Here is a 9352-nt window from a genome sequence, read left to right as displayed (position 1 = left end):
TCCAAATTCGGTCTTGTAATAAAAAAAGAAACGCTTTTTTTCTTGTAACCTACTCAAAACATTTATCTTACTTCTCCAAATGTAACATTCTGCTGCCCCAAAAATTTATCCAGACTCTATTTGGGCTATTGCATTCATAGAAGTGAGTTGTGTGCACGCTTTCAAACAAATGAACTGCTGAGTCCTCTTCCATGTTTTGCAATACCCAATTTGAATGAAACAAATGCAATAGCAGCAATACCATGAAATGTTAATCATAACATTAATGAAATACATGTCCTGTATTTCATGTTAATACTAGTCGCTTATGGTCGCCGTACAATCATGTTATGCAATGCCAACTATCGTATCGATAACATTATCGAAACGGCCCGGAGAGCTAAACGTCGTAGGCGTCTAGATAGATAGACAGATGCGCTCAAAGTATCCGAAGTTCGCTAAAAAATGCTTCGCATTTAATATTATGAAAAAAGTCACGTTCCATTCGCACGCTTCGCATACGATCAATTTTCATGATACGAGATATCTGTCAAATTGTTTATCATGAAAACCACCCAGGAGAAGCGCACAACATGGCGTTAACGCTGCTGGCAGCAATGCATCAAATGCGCGGTGGTTTCCGGAGCGGGAACTCCGGGTGTACAAACAAAGACGATGGTACGACGAGCCGCACAAGTGCTTCTTTGAGATTTCAGCATTGGCAGATGATGTGTCTATCGCTCTGCGCATTTAGCGATGTCAACAGTAAACGCCAGAATCAGTTGAACGGCAAACACTGGGCTAAGAAACCATCAAGCATAAACATTCATTGCGTGCGTATGAACACGTTGCTGCGCCGCAGTGATGGCGTCCTAACGATTCGCTTGAGACCTTATCATCGGACCCCTCTCTCTCCCCATTCGTTTCCTATCTGTTTTCTTTTGCGAGGGTAGATAGCTGAGCAAGCTGGTCTGGCCGCAGTCACGTTCACTGCTTGGCAACGCTGCTGCCTCCCTGCTCCCGCCTGAGCTCAGCCGTCACTGCGCGCCGGATACGTGTAAGTGAACGTCATTGATTAATAATAATTCCACAAGTAAGCCTTGGTCGTTAGCATTATTCATTGAGGTAAAGCGAAGAGCTTCTTGGAAAGCATTCACAGTGAACGAGACGAGCTCGACGAGCCTCGACAACGCAATATTTCGTATTTTACCTTTTCAAAGAACGTGGTTTTTGAGGTTACCATATTTATTTATTGTGAGAAAGAGGGCTTGTATTAGACTGAGCTAAGGAGGTCGGCCATTGTCTCAGCAGAAGGTTCCCCAATGAAGCAACTGTTCTGATGCATGGAAATTCGGGGCTTACGTCCCGTGATAGTCATTCACAAAGAATAACGTTGGCGCTCTGTGTGCCTTCTAGGCAATTCTCTGTTTAGCTTCACTCCGCTGCGAGTGGTTCTTAATAAAGAGAAAGGAAGAGAAAAGTGAGCCCTGTTATTGTCTGCTTCAGTGAGCGACACCGCCACAGGGCTCACAAGGGATGAGGGTGAGGAGGGATAAAAAGGGTAGAAGTAAAGGTATAGAAAACAGGAAGAAGAAGCAACAACAATGAGGGGATAGGAGAGACAGGAAAGATGGAAGCACGGTCACTGGAGTCCGAGGACGGGGTACACTTGCGAGAGATGTTGTCGACGTCTGTAGATGGCGTAGAGCAGGTCCAGTAAGTCAGAGCTTCACTGTCGTCGAAGGTCGTCGGCGGCAGGAGGTGACGTAGGGCGAGCCCAGTCGGCCAGAGATACGGTGACGCCGAAGGTCGCAAGTGCGCGGGCGCACAACCGGTCGGCACGAAATCCAGCGAGCGAGTCCGCTTCACTCCACTACTTCTGTTGGTCAATCTATTTGCAAGTTCCTGGGTAGCTTATGAATATCCCACACTTTCGATTCCTCTGAATTTCAGGTGCGCGCTCATGAAGCACTCCTTCATTCCAGGGCGTGTAAATAGTGATGAACACAGTAGGTGCCATGAAAAATTAGGCTACACACTGCTTCTGCAATGAATGAAAAAGTGCGGCCGCATCAGAGAGTACGTGAAAGAACACAAGCTTTGCTCGTACAGACAGAAAAATAGTAAGTCAAACAATGACAAACTGTTTGTCATCCTAAGCGTCTGGTAGTGCTACACAGCTTAAACTTTGGTTACTTATCTTCTTAGCCATTATGAGTACTGTTCTGCTGCTCACATATTGCTTTCTTGAAGGTCAATGACCAGCTCAGTACAAAACACAGAAAATGTTGACACGACGAAACAGCACCCACTTTGAGCTTTTTTTCGTGTTGTCTTGTTTTTAGTTAGCCTGTCATCGCATAAACCATCAACAAAAATTATTTAAGTGCAAACCAACAAGTTTACGCAAAATATCGGCGTATTGGTGGCTACTGAAAGCAAGGAGTGAGATAAAAAAAAGTGGTACGGGGTTCAAGCAATCGTTCCCTTCATTCCAGAAATTAAGGCACTAGTATTGTTTTGACATTCCTTCATACGGAAAGCGGTCGTAAAGCTAGGTAAGAATCAAGATGCTTCATCAGTGAGTGTGGTTTCTACTTTTTGTTCGTATCTTGCTGCTTTCTTTCTGCCCATGCATGCGCGGGAACGTGGATCTGAAATATAAGAAAGTATGGGCACATAGCTGCTTTCATTTTTTCAAGAAATACGCGATGACTAGAATAAAAATGTACAAATAGTTATAACTGCATCTCTCGGCTTGTCGTGCGGGACGGAGGGTGCGTGACCTTTTGAAGAGCGTAGTACGTACTACGAACGGTGCGAACAGAACAGTATCGTACTCATGGTTAGAAATGGGACAATCTGAAAGCGTGGCCGCGAGCACAGATAGCGCATCTCGTGAGTGATCGTGGCATTAAGGCGTTGCATTGTGGTATAGAACGGAAGGAGAACATTTGTGGAGCAGCGTTGCTGCTTCCGGTCGCTAATAAGCCGGCGTCTAATTTACCATGCGCACACTGCCAGCGGGGTCACAGAACACCTACCAGCTGCTAGGCTAGCGCGCTTTCGCGTGACGACAGAAAGGGCTCGCCGGTGCACACTCCTTATATTGTGGTGCGAGTAGACGACGCTCTCGTACTGAACTTTTTGGTAATGCGGCACGCATGCTATTCAAGAAACACGAATCTATGTATCTATCTATCTATCTATCTATCTATCTATCTATCTATCTATCTATTTATCTATTTATCTATCTATCTATTTATCTATCTATCTATCTATCTATCTATCTATTTATCTATATATTTATCTATATATTTATCTATCTGTCTGTCTGTCTGTCCATCCAGCCACCTACGACTTTTCGCCCTCCTGGCCGTTTGGATAATGGGATCTATCTATACCGAAATTGGTATGGTATACATGCCTGCATGAAGAATATAAGTGTCTAGTCGTAACATAAAAATTGGGATCTGTATGTCATGATTGCCATGATTTACATATCATGATCCTGCGGCTCTTGCGGTGGTTTCTTTCACATGGCATATCGCAAAACTGGTATGATATGACATGAGTGCATGACGATCATAAGTGAGAGGCCCTCACGCAGAAATCATGACATGCGTGTCATGTAAGAACATGACTACATGCCACGCTCATGATGCACTCACGGTTGTTTTGCTGGCCTCACATATACCAAGTTTGGCGTTACGTTACGTAAATAAATGACGAAGGTATATGACTGCTGCAAATATGATAATCATCATATGCGTCTCATGAAAGAAAATTAGTACATACCACACTCGTGAAGCACTCGCGGCAGTTTCGCTGGTTTTACGTATTCCAAATTCGGTATTACGTGACGTGAATTGACGACGAGCAGAAATGCGCGGCGCAAACACGATAATCATATGACGCGGAAGTCTGGTACGGCATAATTTATGTCCGCCTCTTAATGTTGTGCAGATTTTATTGTAGCAACTTATTCGGCCTTGCTCATTCGTGCTTCGCATATAATCGATTCCCACTGTACGTCGGATGTAACATTTTTTTCCATCTTATAGATACGTGCTTGCTACCTTTTGCTTTTTTGTCTATTTTTACACAGGTTCCTTTAGGTGGCTGTTAGTCAGGTTTCGAAAACTTGCTGTACCCGTGGAACAATCGGTTCTGTTTATTAGTCAAATTGCGAAGATTTGTCCTCATCTATGGTTTATCGTGTATGTTTTCACTCGGATGGAATGAATAATGATGTTAACAACGGTTTTAACCCTATTGCATGCAGATTCCAAGTCAAGCTGTTTTAAAACAAACGAAATAAAATTTGGCGTCATAGTTAAGCGTCATCTGCCTTACGACAGTAAAATGCTATTCTCGTTAATGGCATGCCGCTATGTGTTTTAGGGCTAAAGGTAGGTGCGCAAGAACAATTTCACGATCAATTATTCCAGGTAATAAATCCACAGACCAAATCAGAGTTCGATATAAAGACAACAATTTTAACATATTTGCAGTGTCGGCAGATATTTCTTTAGCAGTTTGTAACCGGCGATATTCATCTATAATTTCTTGGAATTTAGAGTAAATAGATGATGAAGTGGTGATATTTTATTTAAGATAGAGCTACGTGGCCTTTGGCAAGCTGAAATTTCTGCCATTAACCATACACGTCGCATCTAAGGTCCACAATAAATTATTCAACTCGCATACTGCTTGAGAAGAGTTGGAACCGCGTGGCGTATAAAATGACCCGATTGTTATCAAAGTGCCATTGGTGACGAAGATTCTACACTATACTGTTTCCCATAACGCGTTGCAAATGTTACTGTTCGAGCTGCTGTGTACCTTTATGAAAACACCACCACCTTGTATGTTACGGCGTTTACGATCAATTCTGTTTTGGGTGGAAATATCTCGCTGTTACTTTTAACACTTCCTAGCCAGGATTCCGTGCCAACCACAGTAAATGTGGGTTAACCAAGTCAAAAGTGAAAGCAAATGGTCCCAATTTATGTTTCATATTACAATAATAACGCCAGTAACCTTCAAGCTATTCATCTGCTGCAGTCTCAGGAGCGCATAGTGATGAGTAGTGACCCTGTGTGATTACGGAAACATTGCCACCGTAGTAAAGAAATACTTAATTTCCTGTAATACGCTAATCGAAGGTAAGTGTAAAGGAGCCACCTAGATTTCATGCGAACTCAACTAGCTTTCAGCATGCAGTTTGAACGTTCCTGGAATAGCCTTGGATAACACGAAAAAAGTCTGCCTTTTTTTTCTTTTTGCAGCAGCCGGAAGTACTTGCTTATTATTCAACGACGGGAATTTGACATTCAATGGCCGTGCTGTTCCTGCTGCACACCGATCCATTCGATGCGTTATTTCTACAAATGTTGTAATGAGCGGAGTGTTGAGTTTATCAGGATTGAAGAAAATAACGGGATCTTCAAATTACGCCCATGTTCCGTTTGCGGTATTAAAGCGCCCATATATTATGAAATCGCCCTTTCGTGACCGGTTATTGAAGTCATTCTTCACCATCATGCAGTGTCTCAATTTTCTGAACGACTCTTTTAACACGTGTGCAAAGTCTTTGAACTGTATCGCAGACGAGGCACAGCTTTCTGCACGTTCTATCTTGGCTGCCCGGTCATTCACTGTTAACTGAATTGCCCGCGCTAGGCCAGAGTGAGCTAATTTTGTTCAAGATATCTGCCTGCGTTTGAGCCAACTGAGGTATCTGCACCGTAGTCTTAAACATTATCTGTTCAAGCGCAGCCGCAAGAGGTCCATGGTGTTATCCGGTATCGCGAAGTAGACCAACTTTCACAATAACAGTAGTGTTTTAAAAATTGTAGTTTAAAAATCTGAACAAGTCAAGAGAAGAGGTATACATGCGCACTGTTTGAAATGACACTTGCATTCATCTTAGTTCTTTTGTTTGTCTTAGCAAAGCTAACATTTTCAATGCCGAGGAATGACCTGTGTACCCACTTGTTTGAAGGCGCATCACTGGTAGCTCCCTGCAGTTTTTATGAGTGGTCGCATGATTTGTCAATCACTTCCAAATGCCGCACCGTGGTTATATCACGTATGTCACGCTGAATGAACTCTCCACGCTGGCCTATGGCATGTCCTTATGTCAGCTAAAAATGTGGAGCTCACCGAGTGTGACTGCAGACTCATATATTCAGCTAAAGGCTCAGTCTAATCATTTTTTTTTGCTGACCGGACTCGCTCTGACTCGCCGAAAACTATTACCGAGTCGAACCTAATCAGACTCAGACCCACAGCTCTACCTGAGTCTTAGTGAGTCTATCATGAGTCCGTTTGCGTTCACCTAGCTTTTTAAGAAGACCATGGTGCCAATGTTCATTCTAATCTCTAGCGTATACGGTGCTCTACTTGGCGGCTCCTGACTTCGTAGCTTGAAATCCGACGATAGTTAAAGCGCCAGAACAAAACGACGCCACAGAGACAAAAAGGACACGTGTCGTCTTTTGTTCTCGCGCTATAACTATCGTCATGCAATTCCAACTAGCCCAAGCTGCCACACTTGAAATTCGAGTTATTGTGTGCAGTCGCATAAGAACATCTTTGCTGAAAGAGATCACTCACAAGATGTATTTTATCAACTTCCCATGAAATTTTTCATCCCGTCCAGCGCATGCCTCTAGTAAATGAATATATAGGCTTCGTGTGAACGCTCGTCGTTTAGTATATGCGTGAGCAGACGTTAGTTTGAACGTGAGCTGACATAAAGCCAACATGATCGCTGAATGGTTGTAGATACGTGGAATATATGGTAGCTTGTAACAGTGGTTAACGGACGGAAAACTCTTACAGGGCATTTTAAGGTGACTTTATGCTGTTTATTTAAATCTGTGGTGAAGGTTCACTAACGCACAAACACCACTCCACTCAGTGGGCCATGGTCCGGTCGCGTGAAGAGCAACTTTGGCTGTAATTTCGCAAGAGTGGCGTTTTTGGCGGCGGTAAAACTGCTCAGACCTGCTATGTGTAGTATCCGTCGCTTCATGGACATTTTCTACGTTTCAAGCCCCACTTTAGTACCGCTTTCTTAGATAGAAGAGCCTTATTGGCGACAAAACCTACTTATTTGCCAATCTCGCTGCTGTGCTATCACAAGCAACCTAGGCTTAAGAGTAGCGTAGTTGATCCATCGCTGGTCTTTGAAGACCTGTGCAAGGTTGTTGGCAATATTAAGCGGTCGATCATTCATGGCTGAAATTGCACGCCAGCCGTAGTCTTAAAAAAAGAATTCAGCGATTTGCCTTCTTTGGCGGTCGGCCACTGTAGCCATTCTGTAATGAACGGCTCCTCTACTCTGACTGCCAGCTAGATGCACCCAATCCAATACACAACCCTCTTTTATTGCCAATATCTTGCTCTCGCCCTTCGCCTAGCCTTCGTGAGTGCTTTGCATTCATGGGGGAGAGAACCCTTCATGTGGTGCCTCACGACGGAAATTGAATGAAGTAATATAACAGAGTGTATGAACTGTTATAACAGACTGTATACCAGATGCACGTGTCACGCAGGCCTCGTGCCACCCTCGTGTTCACAGTGTTAGCGGTCAAGCTACCCCTACTTTGGCATTGCTTCACGACGACTCCCTGAACTTAGGTGGGCCAACGGTAAAAAAAACGATCCTAATTGAAATAGTTAGGAACAGGTGCTCCAAATTTTCAGCATGATTAGCCGGATTGCCAACAAGCATGGAGGGTGGAGGCAACTAGACCTCATGCTCATCTTTCAAGTTCTTGTAGTCCGTCTTGTAGCATACAGCTGTTGCTACCTACGAATATTTAGGGCATAAGACGATAATATCGATGCCTTACTGTGCGATACGATCAAAAAGGCACTGAAACTTCCTCGATGAACAACAACAGAACGACTACAACCCCAGAAATTCTCAACACCACAGCAGAGCTATTGGAAGTCCACATCGACACTCAAATAATCAGACTAGCCCTCACCAGAACGCGCCTGGCAGTGCTTGCTAAACTGAACAGCACATTGCCAATGCATTCTAGGAACACAGGCTGCTGGAGACATGAAGGAAAACATCATTATCAAGCGTCTTCCTCGGAATGTAAACCCCACTCCCATTTAGACAGATGCAAAGCAGATCCAAAGCCCTTCACAAATACGCAGATGACGAGAGCGCCTTTTCTGTGGTCGTCGTCCAGTCACACACGACAGTGCATGGTGGCCGTAGTATAACAAGGGACAATGTGCCGACTGCGTATCTACCAAGCAGGGTGATGTTACAAGTACGGAGGAAGTCTCTATCGGCCTTGCGCTCAGAAACCTAGCATTTGCCCATACGAACTCCGGACGGTCTCGCAACTACCTCACAGGCAAAATTGGTTCTCGAGTTCGCAGAATGCTTTTACAAGCAGCAGACGACCGTCCTGAGAGAAACTGGCAACAAGTATTATGAATGCCTCACCACAGTGGAGTCGGAGGCTACGAGCTAGCTCATGCCTCCGCCCAAGCTCTCATTACCCCTTACCTCTAACTTCAGTGCAGGGACTCAAGCCCTTCCAGATCGGATGGCCTACCTCACCACATACACTCCAGCCTTCTCAACACCAATACTGGTGCGGAGAAAATATCTGCGACCGCATAGTCACTCTGGTTGTCTGGCGCCGCCTACAGACGTTATCGTATTCCAACCCACACGTACTTTCCAAAATTAAGCCTGACAAGAACCCCTCACGTACATGCAGGCTACGCTACGCAGGAATGCTCTATGCTTTTACACCCCTCATGTTTCAATTCAACGAAACTAATAACCTTATCAAATTCCTCTATTTTTAGTTGCCACACGAAAAAGGAATAAGCCACGTAAAAAAAATTTGCATGTCTACATGATGGCCCAACTAAATACACCCTTAACTTTAAAATATTCAGACGTCCTTTGTCACTGTTACCTTATGACTACCTCTGACTAAGGCTACACCTTGGGACCTTTTTGACCAACAATGCTTTACTAATAGACCGAATGCTTGTTGTTCACTATTGCATGGAGTAAGCCACAATACTTAGTGGCACAGCACCATATGTGGGCTACGAGCCATGAAGGTGCTGTCGATGTTTTAGCCAGTAAAAAGCCTTAAAAAGGCACTAACGATCGAAACGAGATTTCGCATATTATCAAGGTCCACCGTCCTCAAAACAACTATTACCACGAGACGACACTTGGTAAACAAGAAAACGTATGGGAAGAAAATGCGGGTGGAGACTCAGTTTAAAACTTTTGCACAAAACACCATGACGTCATAGATTTTGAGGGCGTGTACTGCGTCCTAAGTGGCTTTTAAGGATAAGCAGAAAAAATCAA

General features: G+C 44.1%; 1 protein-coding gene across 3 annotated transcripts in view; it reads left to right on the top strand.

Moving 5' to 3' along the window:
- The first annotated feature begins 904 nt into the window (after nt 1-904).
- LOC119169183 (pseudouridine-5'-phosphate glycosidase) overlaps nt 905-9352 on the top strand; it is a 2087124-nt gene continuing 2078676 nt past the window's right edge. The window contains exons 1-2 of one of the 3 annotated variants that reach the window (XM_075886270.1): nt 943-1036; nt 3330-3391. The gene's annotated coding sequence lies outside the window, so the exon portion shown is untranslated. Of the gene's footprint in view, nt 1037-3329; nt 3392-9352 lie in introns of all 3 variants that reach the window. The other 2 variants (XM_037420298.2, XM_075886274.1) reach the window with 2 other exon arrangements.

Source organism: Rhipicephalus microplus, chromosome 2 (assembly GCF_043290135.1).
Source record: "Rhipicephalus microplus isolate Deutch F79 chromosome 2, USDA_Rmic, whole genome shotgun sequence".
NCBI classification, from domain to species: domain Eukaryota; kingdom Metazoa; phylum Arthropoda; class Arachnida; order Ixodida; family Ixodidae; genus Rhipicephalus; species Rhipicephalus microplus.
The sequence above is the reverse complement of the archived record's forward strand: the minus strand, read 5'-3'. Positions and strand labels throughout refer to the sequence as shown.